This window comes from Enhydra lutris, unplaced genomic scaffold (genome assembly GCF_002288905.1).
Source record: "Enhydra lutris kenyoni isolate GAN:26980312 unplaced genomic scaffold, ASM228890v2 scaffoldscaffold38, whole genome shotgun sequence".
In the NCBI taxonomy this organism is placed as follows: Eukaryota; Metazoa; Chordata; class Mammalia; order Carnivora; family Mustelidae; genus Enhydra; species Enhydra lutris.
The window spans coordinates 5,381,205-5,405,133 of record NW_019154122.1 but is presented as its reverse complement, the minus strand read 5'-3'; positions in this window follow the sequence as shown (position 1 = coordinate 5,405,133).

Here is a 23,929-nt window from a genome sequence, read left to right as displayed (position 1 = left end):
TAAAAACAAAAATAAGTTCGTGTTATATAACCACTTATCTCTCCCTCTCTTCTTTCAATTTTACCTTCCTGGGAGAACATTTCTTCCCCACTCCAGATGAATCCTCCAGGAGCAATGCTCTCTAGATGCCACTCACTGCTCTCCATCTTTTCAAAAGCCTGCCCCACTGAGTCACCTAGCTTATTGTTGGGTCTGGCATACGGAACTTGGCAACAGTAGCCCAGAGCCTTCCTCCCCACTATCTCCATGAGGATCCAGGTTCTGCTTGGTTCTCACAGTCCCTGCCATGGCCCAAAGCTGCCTACACCCCAGGAAGAGGGGGGAAAGTCTGCCTATTCTGGTGGAACATAAGGCAGCCCACTCTCCTGCACATAGAGTCATGTTCTCCAGGAGCCGCTATATCTTTGGTAGAGGCGATGTTTTGGGGCTCCATCTGCCTTTCTCTCCTTCTTATTTCTTGTTGGTTCCAAACGTGGGTGGGGAAACAAGGTATTGTTTATCAGCTCCTCTTGACGTGCAGCACTTACAATATATCTCGGACCCAAAGACCTGGCTCATTTTAACAGCTAATTCTGTTAGGATGCTTTTGGTTGCAAACAACAGACGGTGCAACTAAAAGTAGCTTGAACAATAATGGGGCTGTTATCTCATATGGTAAGAATTCTGTAGACAGATCTCTTCATCAACCTCCTGATCTCAAGTTCGTTCCTTTCCTCAAACTGAGGCCCAGCTCTGGGTCACTTTTCACATCATTACACATTCCATAATGGCTGGAGGGATGGGACAAGTTAGACTATTGGGTCCCAGGGTCTTTTGTTCTACCTCCTGTCTATGGGTCCTCGGGTAAAGGACCCAAACTCTTTGACCCTCAGTTTCATCCTTTGTGAAATGAGGATAACATGATCTTCCTTCTAAGAGTACAGGAGGGATGGAATTAAAGCATGAAGAGTGTCTTGCACAGTAAGACTCAATGCCTGCTCATTCCAGCCCCATTTTCTCCCCTATGACCTTCTCAGGCAAAAGAGACCTAACTCAGTACTAAGAAATATTTCAAGTTACACCTTAAGTCAGTTTTGTGTGTACGTATTTGCATGTGCTTTCCCCAGGCAGTGGGGAAGAGACCCCTCTTGAACCAGCTGGCCATCCTCCTACTTGTTTCCCCTTGGGACAAGGGATCTTCTTGGGTCTAAAAGTACAATTCCTAGGGACAAAAAGCGTTTTTCTTCCTTGAGCCTATCTGTCAACACACACAGAACAGATATGCTGTATCCTTCACTAGGGCTGCTGGAACAAAGTACAATTTAAACAATGGAAATGTATTATCTCACAGCTCCAGGGAGAGAAGTCCAAGATCAAGCTGTCCTCAGGGCCACACTCCCTAGAGGGCCATAGGGGACGATCTGTTCCAGGTCCTCTTCCCAGTGTCTGATGGCTCCTCGGCCAGTAGAGGCGTGACTCCCCTCTTCATGTGGCGTTCTCTGCACGTGGCGTTGTGTTTAAATCTCCCGTTTTTCTAAGGACACCGTATCATATCGGATTAGAGGCCCACTCTACTCCATCATGAGCTCATCTTAACCAATTATATCAGCAATGAACCCATTTCCAACTAAAGTGCAATTCTGAGATGCTGGGGTTATGACATCAACATATGCATTAGAGGAGGGGACACAGTTCAATCCATAACCCACCCTATGCTTCAACAACAGTATCCCCCAAACGCATCCCCCACTCTTTTCTTTCTGTTTTTGCTCATGAGATGACACACCCCTTCCCTTCCATCTCTTCCAAATCCTACCCATCCTTAAAGGCTCTATGCAGACCACCTTCCTTCAACCCTCTGGTCAAACATAGTCCCTCCTTTCTCTGTCCTCTCATACGTTCTCACAACAGTGCTTTTCAAAATCAACCCCACACTTGGTTTTGCTGAGTGTTCAGATCCCAGATAGTCACTTTCCAGCTGGGTGATCTAGAATCTCCCTACTTGGGTGTGGTCTGGACCAGAGGAATCTGTGTCATCCAGAGGTCATTAGGAATGTGGAATCTCAGGTCCCACACCAGACCTGAACAATCTGGGACTGGACAAGATCATCAGTGGTTTTATATGTACCCTGAAGTGTGAGATGCTCTGTTCTAGCACCAGGAACTTATTTGAGCCTCAGTTCCCTCACCTGTAAGATGGGGTTATAATAGTACAAGCCTCATAAGGTTTCTGGGGGGGATGACTGAGAAAATGTGTGGTCCTCAACACTGTGCCTAGAGTAGGATAATGGTGGTGACAATCTTTGTGGATATTAACATAAGCTCTTAAATAGCAAAGATCAAGATTCAAGAAAGTAGCACACACAAAGATCTTAGAATAACCAAGCTCAGCACTCAGGAAGTGACAGCGATTGCCGATCATCTCTATGACGCTCCCCTGTTTTTTCCTGTTCACCCACCATGGGGCATTACCCAGCTCAAACATTGCTCATCAGTGTTCGTTGACAGGAGCACAATGGCCGAGTTCACAAGCGCATATGGAGAGGGGTTCCTGGGCCTCATCAGTACTAATTACATCCACTCGCCATGCCAAGGCCCTCCACCCAGGCTGCTGTCACTGAGCCAGCTGCCCCTTGCCCCAGTTCCACTGCCATCCAAGAGCTGTGGACACACAGACACAGTGGTTTCACCTCCAGGAGGATCCACAGCAGGGGGGTAAGAGGGAGGGAAGCAAGAGAGAGGCCAGAGCGAGCTAGAGCTAGAGCGAGAGTGAGAGCAAGGGATAGAGAAAGGGAGAGGAGGACCTGGAATTGTCACGGAGGGTCAAGTGAGGTTGTAGAATGTAATTTTGGAACATGATATACTGTGTTTCTGCCAGGAAGGGAAGGGACAGGACTTACTATATGCTGGGAACCCTCTGGCACATTTCTCATCCCTCATCTTATTGATGACGAATATGAGTCATAATTTTTATTCCCATTTTGTAGATGAGAAAATGGAGGACTATAGAGATTAAGGAATTTAGGTGAGGTCTTCAGGCTGGTTTGTGGCTGAGTTGAGGGTCTAAGACCGGTGTCTCTGACTCTAGCCCCCCTGCCCTGAGATGGACAGGGGTGAGCAGGGAAGGGAAGACACACAACCAATCCTGCTTCCCAGTTTTGTTCATAGCAGAACAAAGCCTAACACAGAGAAGAGGGTGGGCTTGAGCAGAGAGGAACGGTGGAGAGGGTACCACCTGGATTTCTCCCAGCCCCTCCCTTCCGCAGATGGACAAACTGAGGCCTTGTATTAGCAGGGGAAGGAAACGCATATTTATAGAGCCCTGTGCCGGGTGACCTCCCAGGGTGCCACACCTTGTCCCTTCAGCAGCTGCAGAAGCTCACCAGACCATTCTGCTCCCCATCAGCAGCCATACCAAGTTTTCTGGGGAATTAAGAGGGGTCCAGATTTTCCAAAAACTCCTATTGCCCCCAACTTTACAGATAAGAAAGCTGAGGCTGAGATCCAAAGGAGACTTACCAACACCTCAGAGCCAGGGAATGGCAGAACCAGGATGTGAACCCATCCCTCACTGCTCTCAAAGCCCACGGGTCCTGCCTATGCCCTCTGAGAGAGGGAGTCTGCTCAGAGGCACAAGAAGAGTAGATGGAGGTTACCTTCCTTGGGGCATGAAGCCGTAGCACAGCTCGTCCTGGGGGCGGAGGATGAGAGTTTGTCTTCCTGAGGCACAGCAGACACCACCCTTATGGCGCAGGGAGGCGGGTAGAAGTCCGGCCCAGAAGGCCCTGTTCACTGGGGGCTTCGGACATCCTGTCATCATCGCCGGAGGCAGAACATTCCACAGGGATTTCCAGTCTGACCTCAGCGGACCCAGATCCAGCCAGGCCATGCCTCCTGTTGCCCCACCCTCTCTCACCAGCCACATGCATCTTCCTGATACACCCTCGGTGAGCACCGTGCCCAAAGCTAATTGCCACATCCTTTTACCAACCTGTCCTGTTATGTGCTTAATCCTTTTCTTTAAAATGATTAACTTTTACCGTGGCCTCTTCCTGAAGAATAATATCCACAAAATTGCAGTCATAGGATGCTCGTTATTCATGTTGCTGTCCATGGAAGTGAACACACACTATTAAAATAAAGTGTGCCTATTTGTGTAGTAATTGAAATTACGTAATGCTCCGCCAGTGAGAGATGTAGCCATAAAACTCTGGGTGTGGATCCAGAAAACTCTGACTGGTATGCACGTAATGAATCCCCCCACCAACCTCTAGGTGGTAGGGTTATTGTTTCTCTCAATTTGACTGATGAGGGAATTGACCCAAGGTCACACAGCCAACAAATGGGGGATCTGGGACCCCTGGTTACTGATGCTCCCCCTCCCCACTGCCCTGAAGAACAATCCCCCAATTCCCTCTTAATCAACCTCCCTGAGTCCCTGGCAGTGGCTTTGGGCCCACTGCTCTGCCAGAGTGACCATTGGGAGGGCCACCAGTGGCTCTCCCTTTGCTCAAAGCTCTGTTTCTCTCCAGCATTGGATGCCCTCAGAGAGGGTCCAGAAACTTTCCCCCTATGCCAGCGGCCCCTGAGGCAACCCAGAATGGACAGACAAGAAATTCAGAGCAAGCTGTCTTACCCCCATGTAAGATATTGCAAGGGAAAAAATCAAGATATTGCAAGGGAAAAAATCAAGCAATGCTTCCAAGCAGCATCAAACTCCCCCTCCCCGCAGGACTGTTGCACGACCCTTTACACAACTCCCCTCTCTGAGCCAAAGCTTCTTTATGCCACCGTGTCAGAGTTCTGCAGCCAACACCGAGGTTAGGGACCTTTGACTGCATGGAACAGAAATCCATACAGGCTCACTTCAGCAAAAAAGAAATTTATTGGGAAGATTTGGGGAAGCTTACAGGTCAAAAGAAAAATTAAAAAAAAAATAAAATAAATCAGACCTCAAAAAGACTAAGAGAGCAAGGATTCAGGCAGCAGGATCTAAAGCGTAAGCCAGGGCCTTGTGGTGAGTCATGGTTACCCCGCCACAGTCTTCATGCGGCTGCTCCGTAGACTTGAGCTCCAGAAGCATCCTGAGTTCTGTGTTCACCTCTAGGCCAGGGGATGGGCAGGTGTCTTGGTTGGCAGCCGCACAAATCCTGCCCATGGTGAAGAAGGGGGGTGCTCACAGAAGCAACACCAGAGCTACACGATCCTAAAAAGGAGGCAAACCACAGGCATCTGATGTCCTCTGCCACGTGGGCTTTAGAGGATGCTGAGGGGTCCATCATTTGAACACTCCAGGCAATGTTAGGTCCCTATCAGTGCTGTCAAATGAGGAGGATTGCAGTACGGATGTTCTCATACACCTAGCTAGACGTAAGGAAGGGGGACAGGAAACTCTCCTGGAAGCATCTTGGCCTCCAAGGGGCTCTGCCTCCCGATGACTGTCAAGTCCCTTGGTGGTGACCAGAGGACCAGGGGCAATTCTGAAGTTTCCTCCTCACTCATCTTTGAAGCCTCCCTCTGTGAGGCTCGCTTCTAAAGTTGGGCACACGATTCCTCCCTCCTTTGTGCCCTTCCACTGATACTGGCTTTGCCACTCCTCCCACCAAGAATCTATTTCTGCTGTCCCCTTGAATCTGAGCCGGCCCTCTGCCTGGCTGGATGTGATGCTGTGTGACTTTCCCATCTAAAGCTTCAGAAGCCTCACAGCTTTGGTTTTGTACCCAGTGCCTGGCGCTTAGGAGATGTTACCTGTTATGGGTTGAATTGTGCCCTCTCAAATGAGTATGTTGAAGCCCTAACCCCCATTGTGATGTTTGGAGATAGGGCCTTCAAGGAGATCATTAAGGTCAGATCATAAGGGTGGGGCCTGAATTTAATAGGACTGGTGTCCTTACAAAAGGAAAAGCCATGTGAGGACACTGCTGGTAGGCAGCCATCAGCAAGCCAGGAAGACCCTGCAGGGACCTTGATCTTGGTCTTCCAGCTTCCAGAACTGTGAGAAAATACATTTCTGTTGCTTAAACCACCCAGTCTAGGGTGTTCTGCTATGGCAGCTCCAGCAGACTCATGAACTACTCATTTGTTGGTGGGAAATCTCAAGAATTATCCCTACTCCCTCTCTTCATTCTGCACTCTCTTCCGGGTGGATCGATCCCAGGACCTAATTGCCACCTGTATGTTGACAACTACAAAATATATTTTGAATCTGCCCACTTCTCTCCAGTCGCATTGTCATTACCCTAATTCAAGCCAACCTCCTCTCCAGCTCAGTATATTAGCCAGCTATTGCTATGATAATGCTTTATAACAAACACCCCCCCCATGTCAGTGGTTGGTCACAACAAACATTCACATTTATTTTTTTCCAAAGATTGTATTTATTTATTTGACACAGAGAGAGAGAGAGAGAGATCACAAGTAGGCAGAGAGGCAGGCAGAGAGAGAGGGGGAAGCAGGCTCCCCGCTGAGCAGAGAGCCTAATGCTGGGCCAGATCCCAGGACCCTGGGATCATGACCCACGCTGAAGGCAGAGGCTTAAGCCACTGAGCCACCCAGGTGCCCCAGCATTCACATTTCTTGAGATAGGCTTATGAGTCATTTGGTACAGTACTTGTTCAGGCTATAGGTCAGGTTCTGGTCTTCTGTATTGGTCTCCTCTTTGTCCATGGACCAGCACCTACACAGGGCAGATTCTCATGGCAGGTAGCAGATGCATGAGTGTAAGCCACATCTTGCAGGTAAAAGCCCCTGCTTGTGTTACACCCATTCATATTCTATTAAAGCAAAGCTATGCAGTTAAGCCCAAAGATGATGAGGCAGAGAAATATTATTTCTCCAATAAAAGGGAAGCCAGCCATGAGCCAGGAAGGGAGGAAGAACTGAAGGCAAATAATATGTTACCACACCTGGGCTACTATGATAACCTCTATAATAGGCACCTCCCAAAAACTCTGGAAGAGATATCTTTTAAAAGAATATTCTAATCAAGTTGCTCCTCTGTTTGAAACCATTGGTGGCTTCCCACCACTCATAGGATAAAGTCCAGGTTCCTCCTGTTGTCTGCAAGGTGCTGTGTGATCTGGTACCTTCCTCCCTCCCACACCATCCACCCCGACTCAAGCTGCTCCAGCCACACTGGTCTTCTAACTCCTTGAACTCACCAGGACACTTGGCCACTCTTGGCTTCTTTTCTTTTCCTTTTTAAGATTTACTTCCTTACTTGAGAAAGAAAGAGAGTACACAGGGTGGGGAAAGAGGGAGAGGATCTTTCAAGTAGAATCCTTGCTGAGCCTAGAGCCTAGAGCCCTATGCAGGGCTCCGTCTCAGGACCCATGAGTTCATGACCTGAGCTGAAATCAAGAGTCAGAGGCTTAACTGACTGAGCCATGCAGGAGGTCCAGGCTCTTGGCCTTTCCACCTCTGTTTCCTGCACCTGGAAGCTCATCTCTGTCTTCCCCCACCTGCTGTCCTAGAAACCTTCCAGTTCTCCAAGTCCCTATGGAAATGCCATTTCTTTAGGGAGATCTACCTTGCCCCTCTTCCACCCCGCAACCTCAGATCCCCTCTTACAGATTTTCTAACTTCCTGTGATGGGCTGAGATTCAGGTACTGAAGTCCCAACCCCCAGCACCTCACAATGTGACTCTATTTGCAGAGAGGGTCTATTTGCAGAGAGGGTGACGGAGTTAAAATGAGGTCATTGGCGGTGGGCCCTATCCAATGATTGCTGTTCTTATAAGAAGAGCAAATTGTAAATTAGGACATACACACAGAGGTAAGACCATGGGAGGACACGGGGAGAAGATGGCCATCTACAAGCCAAGGAGAGCTGTCAGAAGAAACCAACCTTGCTGGTTGGTTATCTTGGATATCTAGCCTCTAGAACTGTGATGATATAAATTTTTGTTGTTTAACCCACCCAAATCTATGGAATTTTGTTATGGCAGCCCAAGCAGACTAATACACTTCCAGCACTTTCCTTTCTAGCATCATCCACAATGTGATGTGTTACTGTGTAGTTTCTTGTGTGTCCATCTCTCCCACTAGACAGTGAGGTGAGCAACCATACCAGGGACCACATTGTCTTCTTATCCCAAACTCTATCCCCAGCACCTAGCTTGATGCCTTGCATACAGTAGGTGCTAAAAGAAATATTTGCATAAATGAATAAACAAATGAACCTCATCTCAGGAGACAAAGTGGGGTGAGGGCCTTGCAGTGTGGGAGAGGGTCTCAGCACGGACCCACCCTCTGCCTCCCCTGCCTCGGCTCTTCTGTTTCTAATGACCTTCCCAACACAGAACGGCTCAACTGTGAGACGTGATTTGATTTACTCCCTGGTGACGTCATAGCCTTCACCATGGCAACACCCAGTGATGCCTGTCTGCCAGACAAAGTCGCTTCCATCAGGAAAGGGCAAAGGGACACCCAGAATGGGAAGAAGTCTCTTGTGAGCACAGCAGCCCCCCACCCACAGCCCTGCATGGGCAGCCAGGACCCAGTGGGGCTGTGGCTGGTGTGCAGCCCTGTCTCTGTCCCCGCGGAGGGCCTCCAGCCTTCCCTGCCAGCGAAAGAGCTCTTTATCTTTGAGACAGGCCAGCCAGCCGGAAGCAAAAGTGTGTAGGTGGAGGCCAAATATAGTACCGGCCTGTCTGGCTGGTTTACCTGCAGCATCTGCTTGTAGCCGCTCAGACACCTGCGCAAAGCTCTTGCTTCCCGTCTGTACATCATCTTTCCTTCCTGGTTTTGTGCTTTCCCTCCTGCCTGCCATCCTCCCCACACCAACCTCCCCCATTTTCTTTTTTCTTTCTTTCTTTTTTTTGGGGGGGGGCGCCAAAAATCGACTGAGAACCCACTGTGTATCAAGCACTATCTTAGACAGGAGTGTCTGCCTGTGCCCAAAGGGGTCTCTGCCTTATAAAGGAGTTAAACCCCCATGCTTCCCCTTTCGGAGGGGCTTGACAGTAGGAAGCTTTGAAGGAAGCTTCAAAGAGAAGAGATATATTGCTGGTATCATGAGTGAAATCTTGGAACGCATTTCTTGCATCAACGAGGTTCTAAGTGGCCGTTAAGTGTCGTTGAAACACTACTACTAATCCTCAGAGTATTTAGGGGATTTTGAGGGTCAGTCTGGAAATCCAACTACCATCTTACCTAGGCAAAGGGATTCCAGATTTCAAATGTTTAGACGCTACCTTCGTATTGGCCGAGCACTCTGTCTGGTAATATCCACGAGGCCCTCGGACCCCCACAAACAAAGGGATCAGAAACTTAGGAGACATCACAGTTTTGTCCAGTGCTTACCCCCAGAGAAAGGGTTGCCCAGTGATGAAACAACTTGGTACATAACAGTCAATGCAGGTTTGCATCGGGGGCACCAGGGCTCCCACCGACCACTCCCCTGGCTGGCTGGCTGATCTTAAGTGAGGTGCCCTCCTTCCAGAGGCCCAGTGTTTTCAGCTATGAAGTGGGGATGGTCCCCCATCCATTTCCAGATCATTGGGGAGTGACAACTCGGCCTGGTCTACAGAAGGCACAGAATACACACCAGCTGTTAGAGTAGCTTCTGCAGGAAGGTAGAGCCTGCCTTAGAGTCACCCCACTGGTGGAAGTATCAGCAGGAAGGGCAAGATGTTGAGAGATGCCTCCTGAGCTGGCAGGGAAGCCAAGACAATCTGCTCTAGAAAGATCCCAGCAAGCTGCCTGGGTCAGGGGAAATCCAACCGTGATGACACAGCACCGACTTTGCAAGATGTTACCTGATTGTGGATACTCGTGAGGGACAAGCAACCACTGAGCTGATTTCTTTTCCCATAGATCAGCAGCATCTCCCAGCCCTTACCGGAGCTGGAAAAACAAGGACTTTCTGGACAAGCTTTCAGGCTGTCAACCTTTGATAAGTCACCCGAATCCAGAAATCAGATTTTATAACTGGTCTCTGCATTGTCACCAATCACTTTGGTGGGTAGAGAACAGCACTGGCCTGTGGGTTCTTGAAGGGCTGTGCCTTTTTGATCCGTATAGTTTCCAAATAGTAGAGCATGGCACGCAGTAGGTGCTCATAAATGTTTCTTGGATGGATGGCTGAATCTATGAAGTGCAGTGAGCTGAACTGAAAATTGCTTCCTTTCTGCCAGACAAGTCCAGAAGCATGTGAAGACCCTGGGGCTCAGGCTCTGGGAAAAACTGTGAAGACCACGAAAATAATTGAACCCTTAGGGGCCTTGAGACCCAGAGCAAACCATCCCTTATCCATGTACAAGGCATATTCCATAGAGGAAGGGACTGTGGGCTTGGGGTCCAGCCCCATCCAGCCTCTCCTGTTGATGGTGAGGGCTTGCTCTGTTTCCTCTCTATAGCAAGGGCATAATGGCATTTCCCTTGCAGGCTTCTTACAAATTTTTTAAAATTATTTTTATTAACATATAATGTATTTATTTGCCCAAGGTGTACAGGTCTGTGAATTGTCAGGCTTACACATTTCACAGCACTCACCATATCACATACCCTCCCCAATGTCCATAACCCACCCACCCTATCCCTACATGCCACCCTCCAGCAACCCTCAGTTTGTTTGTGAGATTAAGAGTGTCTTATGGTTTGTCTCCCTCCTGATCCCATCTTGTTTCATTTTTTTCCTTCCCTAGCCCCCAAACCTCTGCCCTGCCTCTCAACTTCCTCATATCAGGGAGATCATATGATAATTGTCTTTCTCTGATTGACTTATTTCGCTCAACATAATACCCTCTAGTTTCATCCATGTCGCTGCAAATGACAAGATTTTATTTCTTTTGATGGCTGCATTGTATTCCATTGTGTATATTTATACCACATCTTCTTTATCCATTCATCTGTTGATGGACATCTAGGTTCTTTCCATAGTTTGGCTATTGTGGACATTGCTGCTATAAACATTCAGGTACACGTGCATTTGTATCTTTAGGGTAAATACCCAGTAGTGTGATTGCTGGATAATAGGGTAGCTCTATTTTCAACTTTTTGAGGAACCTCCATGCTGTTTCCCAGAGTGGCTGCACCAGCTTGCATTCCCACCAACAGTGTAGGAGGGTTCCCCTTTCTCCACATCCTCACCAACATCTGTCATTTCCTGACTACTTAATTTTAGCCATTCTGACTGGTGTGAGGTGGTATCTCATTGTGGTTTTGATCTGTATTTCCCTGATGCCTAGTGATGTGGAGCACTTTTTCATGTGTCTGTTGGCCATCTGGATGTCTTCTTTGCAGAAATGCCGGTTCGTGTCTTCTGCCCATTTCTTAATTGCATTATTTGTTCTTTGGATGTTGAGTTTAATAAGTTCTTTATAGATTTTGGACACTAGCCCTTTATCTGATACATCATTTGAAAATATCTTCTCCCATTCTGTCAGTTGTCTTTTGGCTTTGTTCACTGTTTCCTTTGCTGTGCAAATGCTTTTGATCTTGATGAAATCCCAATAGTTCATTTTTGCCCTTGCTTCCCTTGCCTTTGGCGAAGTTTCTAGGAAGAAGTTGCTGCGGCTGAAGTGGAAGTGGTTGCTGCCTGTGTTCTCCTCAAGGATTTTGATGGATTCCTGTCTCACATTGAGGTCTTTCATCCATTTTGAGTCTATTTTTGTGTGTGGTGTAAGGAAATGGTCCAGTTTCATTCTTCTGCATGTGGCTGTCCAATTTTCCCAACACCATTTGTTGAAGAGACGGTCTTTTTTTTTTTTTTCAAGATTTTATTTATTCATTTGACAGACAGAGATCACAAGTAAGCAGAGAGGCAGGCAGAGAGAGAGGAAGGGAAGCAGGCTCCCTGCTGAGCAGAGAGCCCGACTCGGGACTTGATCCCAGGACCCTGGAATCACAACCCGAGCCAAAGGCAGAGGCCTCAACCCAATGAGCCACCCAGGCACCCCGAGACTGTCCTTTTTCCACTGGACATTCTTTCCTGCTTTGTCGAAGATTAGTTGACCATAGAGTTGAGGGTCTATTTCTGAGCTCTCTATTCTGCTCCATTGATCTATGTGTCTGTTTTGTGCCAGTACCATACTGTCTTGATGATTACAGCTTTGTAATAGAGTTTGAAGTCTGGAATGGTGATGTCACCAACTTTGGCTTTCTTTTTCAACATCTTTCTGGCTATTCGGGTTCTTTTCTGGTGCAATATGAATTTTAGGATTATTTGTTACATTTCTTTGAAAAAAATTTATGGTATTTTGATAGGGATTGCATTAAATATATACATTGCTTTCGGTAGCATAGACTTTTTTATAATATTTGTTCTTCCAGTCCATGAGTGTGGAACGTCTTTTTTCCATTTTTTTATGTCTTCCTCAATTTCTTTCATGAGTACTTTATAGTTTTCTGAGTACAGATCTTTGCCTCTTTGGTTAGGTTTATTCCTAGGTATCTTGTGGGTTTGGGTGCAATTATAAATGAGATCAACTCCTTAATTTCTCTTTCTTCTGTCTCGCTGTTGGTGTAGAGAAATGCAACTGATTTCTGTGCATTGATTTTACATCCTGACACTTTACTGAATTCCTGTATGAGTTCTAGCAGTTTTGGAGTGGAGTTTTCTGGGTTTTCCACATAAAGTATCATATCATCTGCAAAGAGTGAGAGTTTGACTTCTTCTTTGCTGATTCAGATGCCTTTTATTTCTTTTTGTTGTCTGATAGCTGAGGCTAGGACTTCTAGTACTAGGTTGAATAGCAGTGGTGATAGTGGACACCTCTTGCAAACTTTTTATGGAGCTAATGCTAGCTAAGCAGTTTGCATAGAGCCTGACATATATACACGCATAGTAAATATGTTAGTGTTGTGTATGCATAACATAACGTACACATGTAATAACATAACAATAGTTATACATACCATTAATGAAATGTATTAGTGTTTATAACATACAAATACCCAGTAATAATATCATTGCTGGGACAGAGGGACCTGGGGCAAGGAGCAGATACAAGGAGAATAAGAAGTTTACCTTTCTTTAGTTACATTGCTTCTTGAGTCTTTCCTTTCCTGGGTGCAGGGGCCCTTGGGGGTGGGGGATGGACAATGACACTGCTCAGAGAGAAGGCGCTATCTGGCCTGTGATGAGAGCCCCGAATTCCAGCCCAAAGGAAGAGAGACTGAGAACCACCATGTGGTCCATGGAGAAAGCGTTGATTGAGCTTGGAGTTCTGAACGGGCCTTCTGCCAGCCGTGACGAAGTGGGCAACAGGTGGGCAACAGCAGACGGCAGGAGCCCAGTTAGGGGCCCGATATGCCTGTGAAAGAGAAGAAAGGAGGTGGTGGCTGTGGGGAAGGGAGATGGGAAACAGATTTGGAATATAGTTTCAGAATGCCGATGGAGCACCTCTCCCATCACCTCTGATCTCTCCATAGCCACTCCGGGCTTTCCCTCCAAATCTTCACCCGGAACTCCCCTGACAGTTTCAAATCAGATCTCATCTGCATCAGCCCCTGCTTTAAAGCTTTCTGATGGCTTCCTACCACCCTTGAGATTAAAGGCAGATTCCTCAGCCCTGGCCCTCATCCTCTTTTGTCCATCTGCACCACCAGGCTTTGCACACACTGTTCCCTCTGCCTCTGCCCTTCCTCCTCCTCCCCCTCCTCTAATGAATACCCATGCATTTGGATCTCAACTCAAGTAAGCTTCCAACGTCCCTGATTAGGCCAAATTCCCCATGTCAGGCAAGCTCCATAGAGCTCTCTTGGTGACATCTGTCCCTTTAATTAGTAGCTCCGTCTTCCACTAAAATATAATCTTTACAAGGGTCAGTCCTGTGTGTGTTTGCACTCTCTCCCTGCATCCCCAGGGCTTGGCACGTAGGTGTGCTCAATGAACAGCTTGAGCAAATGAATGAGTGTCTGCCATTGGCCAGGCATGGTGCTAGGCACTTGGGAAGGCATCAACAGGCAGGGATTTTTCAGGAGCGGAGAAGCAGTCCCTGGGAGGGAGATGTCCTTCTGAAGCTCTGTCCCTGTTTCCCTGTGTCTCCTCATCGGTATTCACAGCACTGGAGCATCTCAAAGGCTGGCATCCCCTTGGCAACGTTGCTACCAGCCTGGCATGATCTGATACTTATCTGGACCACGCCGGCTGTGCCCAGCCTCAGAGGAGCTCAGGAGGATGCCATGGCAACGGCCTAGCTCCTGGGAAGGCCCAGACTTCTCCTGGGCATGCCAGATCAGGCTTCTCCCCTCTCTGGCAACAGAGTCTGGGGTCCAGCCTTATAGGGACAAAATCTTTGAAGGAGAAAAACCAGCTTGAACCTTGCTGGGAATGCCTCCTTGCACTCCATTGCCTCTGAGAGCCCAGGGAAACCACAGACCCATCAGTTCTAGCCATGGGCCTGTCTGCATGTCGACAGTGACTATCCCCATGGGGACGAGTTTCCTTGGTGAGGATGGGGAATCACGATGAAGGAGGTCACAGAAAGCTCCAGTGTGGGGGTTGGGAGGAATGGGCATGATGCCAAGGGACGGGTTCAAATCTTGGCTGTGCCTTCTAATTCCCTTTACCTCTGAGTCCAGTGTCTTCCTTTACAAACTAGGAATTGTAATGAATAATAATATAATAATAAATAATGATAAAAACTTACTTTGCGGGACTCTTGTGAAGGCCAGATCTGTTGACAAGTAAGAAGTTCTTGGAACATGGACAGTACACATGAAATCATAGCTGTTTTTACCAGGAGCATGGCAGGTGATGTCTGTCCTCACAGTGCGGGAGCCATGCTGGGGTCCATGCAGAACAGGAAGGACTCGTTCATGGCACAGCTGTTTATTGAGCGTCTGCTGTGTGCCAGGTCCTGTGCTCAGCACTGGAGCTGCTCTGGGGAACAGATGGGACGTGGTATTCATCCTCTGAGGAGCTTGTGGTCCGGGGGGTTGGAGAGGGGGCAGATGACAAACCACAAATGAACAGAGAAATTTCAGGTTGTGGGAAGAGCTACTAAGGAGACAAACAGGATGCCCTTTGTTTAAGATAAACTAAGAAGAGGTTGTATCTTTGCATCAGTAGTCAGGGTGGACTTCCCTGAGGAGGTGACAATTCTAGTAAGACTTTAAGGGGATTCTGCCAAAAGTGAGGGGTTGGACACTCCCTGGGGGAGGGAGCAGGGCCCCGGGGAGGCCCTGGGGGCTGGGCTTGAGGAACTGAGAGGAGGAGAAGTATCTGGAACACAGGTTGAAGAGGGAAACTGGGCCCTGGGCTGGGTCATCCAAGACCAAGGTGAGGAGTTCGGATTTTGAGCATGATGTAATTCCCAAAGTACTTTAAGCAGGGCAGGGAGGTGATTTAATTTATGTTTTTAAAGGTCACTTTGTAGGGCGAAGCAAGAGGGAAGCAGAGCCATAGGAGGCTGCCGCAGAGTCTGGGGATGGTGGGCGGGGGCGCTAGGGGCAGAGGGATGAACCTAAGAGATATCTGGGAGAGAGAATCTGCTATGCCTGGGGATGGACTAACCACAGATAGATAGCTCGATTATTTTGTATCATAAAAACAACCAATACTCTTCGTTTCAATGCCTTTCTCAACCAGGAAGTGCTCCAGACCACACTTTATACACCTCTCCCCCTCTGGCCTGGGGTGCTGGCCCCCAAGTCTTCCTGCACTCAGTCTCCCAGCCCCAAGCGGAGCTGGCAGCAACATCAGTGGGCTCAGCCAGGAGCACCACGCCACCCAAATGAACATGTGTGAGTTCATCTTGGCCAAGCAAGCAAGAAACCAGGCACAGCAGCTCCTTTCTAGGCTGTGTTTGGGAGACACTGGGGCCCAGAGAGGTTAAAAGACTTACTTACCTAAGAGACATCCTTAGAGAATTTGCTTCAGTAAATAGCTAAGGATTCATTTATTCAATAAGCCCATCGAGCTTCTGTTATCTATTGTGAACACTGGCTGTTCATTAACTCTCGCAGGCCCCGCACCCAGGCAACCTCTGGAGTTTCAAAAACAAATCAGAGAAAGCCCCCTGCCCTTGCAAAGCCTGTTGTTTTTTTTGGGGGGGGTGGATGTTGGGGGGGAGGACACTGAGGATGTCTCCAAAGGAAAGAGGCGGAATGCAATAGAGGAACACGGTAGCAAAGACACCTCCAACAGCCTACAGAAAAGCGAAGGCAAATGGAGCAGCCACCTGGTAAACATGTATCCAGTATGAACATAGAACACATACGTCCAAAGGGCGTGGAAATATTGTTCTCGAGCTCTTTATCCGTCTTCCTTACAAGTTGTGCTTAGCCTTTTCATTAGGACCACACATGAAAGCAGACTCAGAGGGTAAGGTAAATGTCATCCTTGGCTCATCGGAATGGTCCCACATTCCAAACTGTGTGGCTATTGTTCTACGCACGTCAAGCTGCCTTGGCTTCCGGGGCGCCCTGAGTAACATAAGCTCCTTGAAGGAAGAGATTATGACCTTGGATTTCTTTGCATCTTCATTTTTCCTTCTTCAATAATGACTTAACAAACGCTTTCTATGCGTTGGATTATAGATGCTGGAGTCATAGGGCAGTGACGATGATGGCGTGGTGGCTGCTGTCATGGGACTGACAACAGCTCAGCCAACTCCCAGCCCACAGAGGGTCCTGTTGTGCTGTGCTAAACACCATCTCAAGCTTAACGACTCCCAAGTGTTGTCTTCTGCTTAGTGTCCTCTGAGCTCCAAACTCATATATCCAACTATGAACTCTCCCCAGATACCTGATTTGCCATAAACTCATTATGTTCAACATAAATTTCTAGATTCCTACCCATGCTGCCTCCGACCTCGTCCTCCCCCCCTTCCCCACCTCTGTGAAGGGCACTCATCTCACTGCACAAGCCCATAACCTAGGAAGTGCCCTCGGTTCTTCTCTTTCCTGTACCACCCCCCCACCCAAGCCACCACTGCTGTCACCACCATCCCCCCACCACCCTCCGTTACTTTTATTTCCATGATAGCTTCCCCCTTGACCTTCTCCCAGCTCACCCCACTCGAATCCATTCCTTACACAGTGGCTAGGATGACCCCATCAAATGTAAACAAAGACCTATTTCTCCCCCTTTATCATCTCCATGGGTTTTCATTGCTCTCAGAGTAAAATTCTTGCTCCGCAGGGACAGGCGCTCTCCTGTCGCCCCACTGCCCCTCCCCCACTATGTGGGCCACTCTTACATTGCTCCAGCTAGCCTGCTCCCCTTCTCTTCCTGGAGCCCCTGGCATCCCTCCCACACTTTGCACCTGCTGCATCTCTGCTCCTCCCCCACCCCATTCTCTGAGCAGCTGGATCCCTCCTCACCTGCTTCCGCTCAAATGTCACCTCCTCAGAGAAGCCTCCCCTGACTTCCGGATCCGACATCAGACCCCTCACCCTAGTGGCTCTGTGCCACGTCACTCAAATTGTCCCCTCTGAGGTTTTTCTCCAACCTTGAATGTTCTCATGACTGCAGAATGTAGGATTCATGATGGCAGGGGCAGTGTCCCTGCTCACAACTGTGGCCCCAAGGCTGGCAGAGGAGACACTCAAATAGTTGTTGAACTGAAACAGACCAAACAACAACAGAAAAAGCTTCCCAGAGCTGTGTTGAGAATTATGTGAAACAGTGTGTGTATGTGTGTGTGTGCACGTGCGCACGTGGAAAAGCACCTGGCACAGTGCCAGGCTCATTGTAGGTCCTCCATGCACAGAGTGTCCCAGGCTGGCCTGCAGAATTGTAGGGACTTGAAATGCATTCTCTCCTCTACTCCCAGGAAAAAGCACGAAGAGACGAGAGGACAAGAAACATAAGAAGTGCTCCAGCCCACACTTGAAGCGATATATGCTCCTTTGTTCTCCTTCCTTCCTTCTCTGTGATGCGTCTACGGTTTTCAAAAGCCGAAGAGCGCAGTCCGAGATTGATAGCTTCAGGGATTCAGCCCTTCTCCATCCCCTGAGCGATCCCCCCTTGCCTCCTTCCCATCGCTGCTGAACAGCCACCTGTTCCGAGCCGCCCACGTCTGTCCAGGCGCCTGCCTGTCCCTGCAGCGCTGAGCCATCCTGGACCCCTGGCCAGGGTGTCTGTGTTCCTGCCTCCGGGACGGCTTTGAAGCCAGGAGCTGTCGCTGCCTGTTTGTTTGTACCGAGTCACCATGTAGGATAACAGAGCATGAATAAGAAACAGGTACCTGATGGCAGAGCAGCTGTCTCCCGCCAGCACTGACCTCGGTCAGCTGCCATCTGCAAACTGCAGGCAGCCCACGTTCTGGAGAGGTGGGAGGGTACAGGTGACACACCCTGGAAGTGGAAGCAGAGCACACTTCAGCTCAGCACGCAGGGACCCAGCCCCTCCAAGTGCACCAGCCACGTCTGGGTTCCGGCCCTGGCTGTGCCACTAAGCCAGGACACTTGGGTAAGTCCCTTCACTATTGTGATCGTCCATTTCCTCATCTGTAAAGTGGATATAATAATAATGCCAAATGGGTACCCAGGATTTATATTTTTGATCAAGGTCTCTTCCTGAAGGGTTTCATTCCATTTCATTTATTCAGTTGTTCAAAAAATATTTACTGAGTGCCTGCCCTGTGCCAGGCACCGCGCTGGGTGTAGTGTATACAGTTGCCAAAGGAGATGAGATATTGGCCTTCCTGGAGGTATCTTTGCCATAGGGGAGAAAGACATGCACCATGTGATCCCATGGTAAGACGTTCAGTGTGGTCTTGATAAGCATCATAAAGTCTACAAAGGACTGGTGCTCAGGGTAAGGAGACTGACCTGGGGAATTTGACCTCGAGCATCCCATGAGGAAGTGATCCTTGAGCTGACATCTGATGAAGTAGAGGTGTTCATTAAGAGAAGAGGGAAGAACGTTCCGGAGAAAGAGAACTGCTCTGAGTCAGAAGGTAGCCTGGAGACCAGGGGGGCCTGGCAGGAAATACAGTGCCTTTGGAGGGTGCAGAGTGGAAATGAAGTGGGAAAGTCATCAAAGACCAGATCTGTGGGTGGTCCTTGTTGGCCGAGGTACAGAGGAATTATGTCTTTATCCTGAGAGTAACGGGAAGTGTTTGCAGACTTAAACAGGGTTGGATGCTCTGCAGGATTCACTCTGGCAGCCGCATGGAGAACTGACTGGAGGGGTCTGGGGGAAGCAAGGGCCTGGAGGCTATGGCAGTCACCCTGGGCGGGGGGGGGGGGCTGAGGGATATTTGGCACAGTGGTGGCATCAGAGCCAGAGAGAATGTCCAGTCGAGGGCTGCACAGTGGGATGGAAGGGGTTGCCATTCATCAGGGGGAGACAGGAATTACCATCGCCACTCTGGAGATAAGAGAATCAAGATTCTGAAAGGGAAGTGGTCCCTGCAAATAGGAAGTGATAGGACCAGGCTCATGGCCTGTCTTCCAACTCAGGGGTTCAATCCCCAGGAGACCAGTGTCAGGTATCATCATGTAGGTGAGCACCGAGTGGCTGGGGGAAGACTGGTAACCAAGGCCAGGGCTGACTTCTTTCCCGAAGCTCATGCTGTCAAAGGTGATGAGGGCAACCTCTGGGTTGACTGGTTCTATCTTCAGCCAAAGCCCAAGGGTGCCAGCCATGGGCGGGAGAGGGGGAGAGAACTTGAGGGTCAGCTGGAGACAGGACCTGGAAAGAGTGGAGATGACAAGCTCTGGATGCACACAGACCTGGGTGCAAATCCTGCCTTTACCCCCTTTCAGCCATGTGCCCCATGGCCCTGCCAGTAACTCCCAGCATGTAATCTGAGCTACAAGCGTTTGAAACCCAGACTGGGCTCACTGAGGTTGCCAGTGTCCCTCTCCCTAGAGACTGAGTGGCCCTATCTCTCCAAGGATGTCCTGAGCGAGGTGTAGTGCAGACTCTTGTGAGGGTGGTAAGCATCAGAGACGGAGAAAAGAGGTCCTCCCCCCAGCAAGACTTCAAGGCAGAGGTGGCAGGAGTGGTCTGCCCAGTAGGGAGGACGACTGGACCATTGACAGCGTTCTAACTTAGCACTGCACGGTGATAAAACAGACTGATTAGTCTATCTGATGGTTTTGAGCTCTCTGCAGACAATGCAACTTCTCTCACCTGAACTCAGAGCAGACGGCTCCCCGTGTCCCTCAAGGCCCCTCCCACCTTCATCCCGCTATGCCCAATGCCAATCCCCACCACACACACACACCACTGCCACCTTCTCTGGGGAGGAGAGGAGCGGTTTGCCTTAACTCTCTGAAGGGACGCGGTCATGTTCCTTCATTCACTTATTCAACAAATATTCGTGAAGCCCTACATGCCCCAGGATCAGCAGGGATGTTAGCATGGGACTGCCTGTGAGAGAGACTCATTAGTCCACGCCCTCGTTCACTTATTCATCCAACATGGTATTAGTTGAGCACCTACTGTATGCTGGGCTGTGCACTGAGCACAGGCTACTATAGCTCCTTGGTCAGCTGATCTAGCTGGGACAGTCAGCTTCCTCAAGGAGCTGGGGCTTCACCTTAGCGGGACAAGTGAAAGATAGCTAAACAGAAACAGGGAAGGGCATCTTTGAGCACCAAAGGGATTAACGGTTGGTCGGTTCAACCCCAGAGGTTCGAAACAACCCAGCATGTGAGGAACCACAAGTAGTTCTATGTGGCTGGGGGAGGGTCTATTTGGGGGACTGGGCAAGAGAGAGGGCGCGGCAGTATCATAAAGGGCCTTAAATGCTAAGCTAAGAAGGGGACTTTCTACCGAAAGCCGTGGAGGGACATTGAAAAGGTTTAGGCTGGGCTGAGAATGGGATAGTAAGTAGGGACCAGCCAGAGAACTGGCTACGGTGTGGGATAGGAAGCCATTAGGAGGGTGGAACTGAGGCAGGGGGTGGAAAGGAGGCGTGTGCTCAGAAGACATCAGGAAGCCAAAATCTGCAAAAGGTGGCTTATCACTTATCTATTGCCAGAAAATGCTGCTAACCAAACCACTCTAATCCCAGTGATTTACAACAACAATCATTTATTCTAGATCAGCTAAGAGTAGGCTGATCTCAGCTGGGCTAGACTGGGGTGGTTTGATCCTGCTCCATGTATCCCTCCCCCTCCTCCTCCTCCTGGCCTCAGCACATCATTCTAGGCTTGTTCTTCTCACAGCGACCAGGGCAGAGGCCAGCAGGAGCAAGCCCAATCAGGTGAGCACTTTGCAAGCCTTTGGTTACGTCATGCCCTCCAACATCCCATTGGTTGTCACAGGGCAGATGTCAAGGTGAAGGGGCGGGGCTCTAGCCACCTTGCAGCCAAATCATGGGGCACAGAGGACACATGGATATAGAAGCACTGATGATCTGGGAGGATTTCACCATTTCCTGCAGCAGAGGAGGGGCTGGAAGGGAAGGCAAAGAAAGGAAAGAGGTCATGAGATTGTTGCCAAGAATGTACCCCATGTCAGTCCACTGCCTCCAAAACTGGGACCTGGTCCCTTTTGCACCCCAAGCCATATAGCCACAGGAATTAAGCCTGAGACAGGGGCTGTCTCCCACATTCTATGCGTGCAGCCTGGCTACCATGCCCAGGGGGTTCTGGTGAAAGAGCCCACCCACTGCCCATTACCCCAGCTGGACACTCCCGATCTGCCTGCCAGCCCTGCCCTGGGCCCCCAGGCTGTGTTGCTGGAGGACTCGCTTTCCCTTCTCACCCAGCCTGTGTTGATTACACATTCCGGAGGCTTGTTTTCCTCTGTGTGGGCAGAAACAGTTGCACGATTGCTTCCAATTCTGCAAACAGAGGGCTGGGTGGGAAAAGAGGTGTGTGTCTGGGGGCAGGAGGAACCTACTGCTTCTGTCCTCACTGGGGTCCCCTCTTCCCCTCTATACCCCCTCCTCCTCTCTTGCCGCCCCTCTGGACCATCCACCAGATTTCTCCAACTGCACAAGAAATGGGAAAGAGATTGAATCTCCCTTGAGGGGAACCCTGTACCCTAGCTGACCCAACAAGGTGATCTTAGGGGATGTCGTCTCCCCTTTCCGGGTCTGAGTGTTCACACCTATGAAACAGTAACACTGCTCTAGGGAACACTTAATGCTCACTTTAAGACTCATGGGATGCTTACTAAGTGCCATACTTTCTTAAATGCTTTGCAAATGTGAACTCATATAATTATCATAATAACACTTGGAGTATCCCATTTTACAGAAGAGACACACTGAGGCACAGACAGGTTAAGTGATTTCCCCAAGGGGGCACAGCCAGGGAGTAAGAGAGTCAGGGCTCAAAGCCAGGCAGTCCAATGCCCAAGTCCACACTCAACCACCTTTTATACTGACACGTGCTTTCTTCTCCTCTCTGAATTTCTAGAAGTCCAGAGAACTGACCATGTGGAGTCATGTACCAGTCCCACATCTTTATTACCTCCCGAATGCCTTTTGAAGGTTGAATTGTGTCTCAGGAAAAGATATGCTCAAGTCCTAACCCCTGGTGTGTGAACATGACCCTCTTTGGGATGGGGTCTTTGCAGGTGTGGTCAGGTGGAGATGGGGATGGGTCCTGATCAGCGCCAGGAGCTTGTAGAAGGGAAAGGAGAGGGGAGTTTGGAGACAGACACACCAAGATACGGAGACACACCTGTATGAGGCTGCGTGACACAGAGGCAGGATCCAGTCATGCAGCTGCCAGCAGGGGAAGGCTGGAAGGCGGAGGATCACCGGGAGCCCCCCAGGGTGTACACAGCCGGAAAGGCTTCTCCTCTAAACCTTCAGAGGGAGCAAGGCCCTGCGGACACTTGATTTCGGATGTCTAGCCTCCAGAACTGTGAAAGAAAAAGTGTCTGTTCTGTTAAGTCACTCACTTGGGGGCCGTTTATCCCCGCCGCCCTGGGAACCTGAGAGGGTTGGTAAGGAAATCTCAGGGCTTCGAGCAGAGGCAGTTCTGGAAAACACCTACAAGCTGGCGGGCTTCTCTCCCCACCCAGACCTGGGCTCAGTTCCTCCGTCTCCTGCCACCTGTGTTTCTCCTGATGGCCTCATCGCCCCTCCCCCAGGCCGACCTTGAATCCCAGAGAACCCGGGTCCTCTAATTCAATCTCCAGGCATGGGGTGGCTGAGTAGAAAGGATCATTCTGGAAGTGGCCTGAACGAGGTGGGCTGGGATGGGGCAGAAATCTTGAACTTCATCGGAGTTTAGAATTGGGCTCTGGGGAAGGCTGGGAATTCCAAACGGCTGTGCCCCTTAAGCCCCAGTCTGTTACCTGCAGACGAAAGTGGCTCAGGGGGACTCCAGGTGCCAGTCCCACCCCCCTCCCAGACTCCATCCCCCACCCTTCCAAGAGCAGGGCAGATTCGCCTGCTTCCTGGGGGATCACGAGCATGCAAGCATTCGAGAAGACAAGAGTCTGGGGGTAAGTGTTCAGGGGACCGCCAAGTGGAAGGAAAGTTGGTTGGGAACCCTTGTGCCTCTTCCCACTTGAGCGGGGTCCTGGCATCTGTGTCTCGCTCTTCAGCACCTTCTCCATGCACAGGACCCAAAGCCTTGCTCACTGTGGGTGAGCGACGGCGCTGCAGCGAATCCTGCCTTGTATCTGCAATCTAGGCTGAAGTTCTGTTCCGGCTAGCTCCCGTCCCTCTTCACCCCTCCATTCCCCCTGCCCAACAGGACCCTCCCAAGTCCCTCCTTCTCTCCCTCTAAACTATTCTCCAAAATTCTCTTTCTGGGGCCTCCCGGTCAGCTGGCTGATACCTGCAGTGCTGGGAAAGACCTGGGGTTCCAGGTAGACATTGAATGAAGGTCTGGGGGAACATTAGTCCCCAGGGAACCCTAAGATGTGACTCTCTAATGGTGGAACCATCTGTTCTCAAGCTTCCAACTCAGATCGCGTGTCTTGGATCCCACGTGACCTCTTTGCTTCTTACACCCCTTCCTTGCCCCAGGGCATCTGCCCACTGTCCCCATCCCACCCTCAGACTCCACCCTCCTGAGACAGAGGCTCCAGAAAAGGCTCTGGATGTCGCCTGATAGGTGGTGAAGGAGGCAGGGTGGA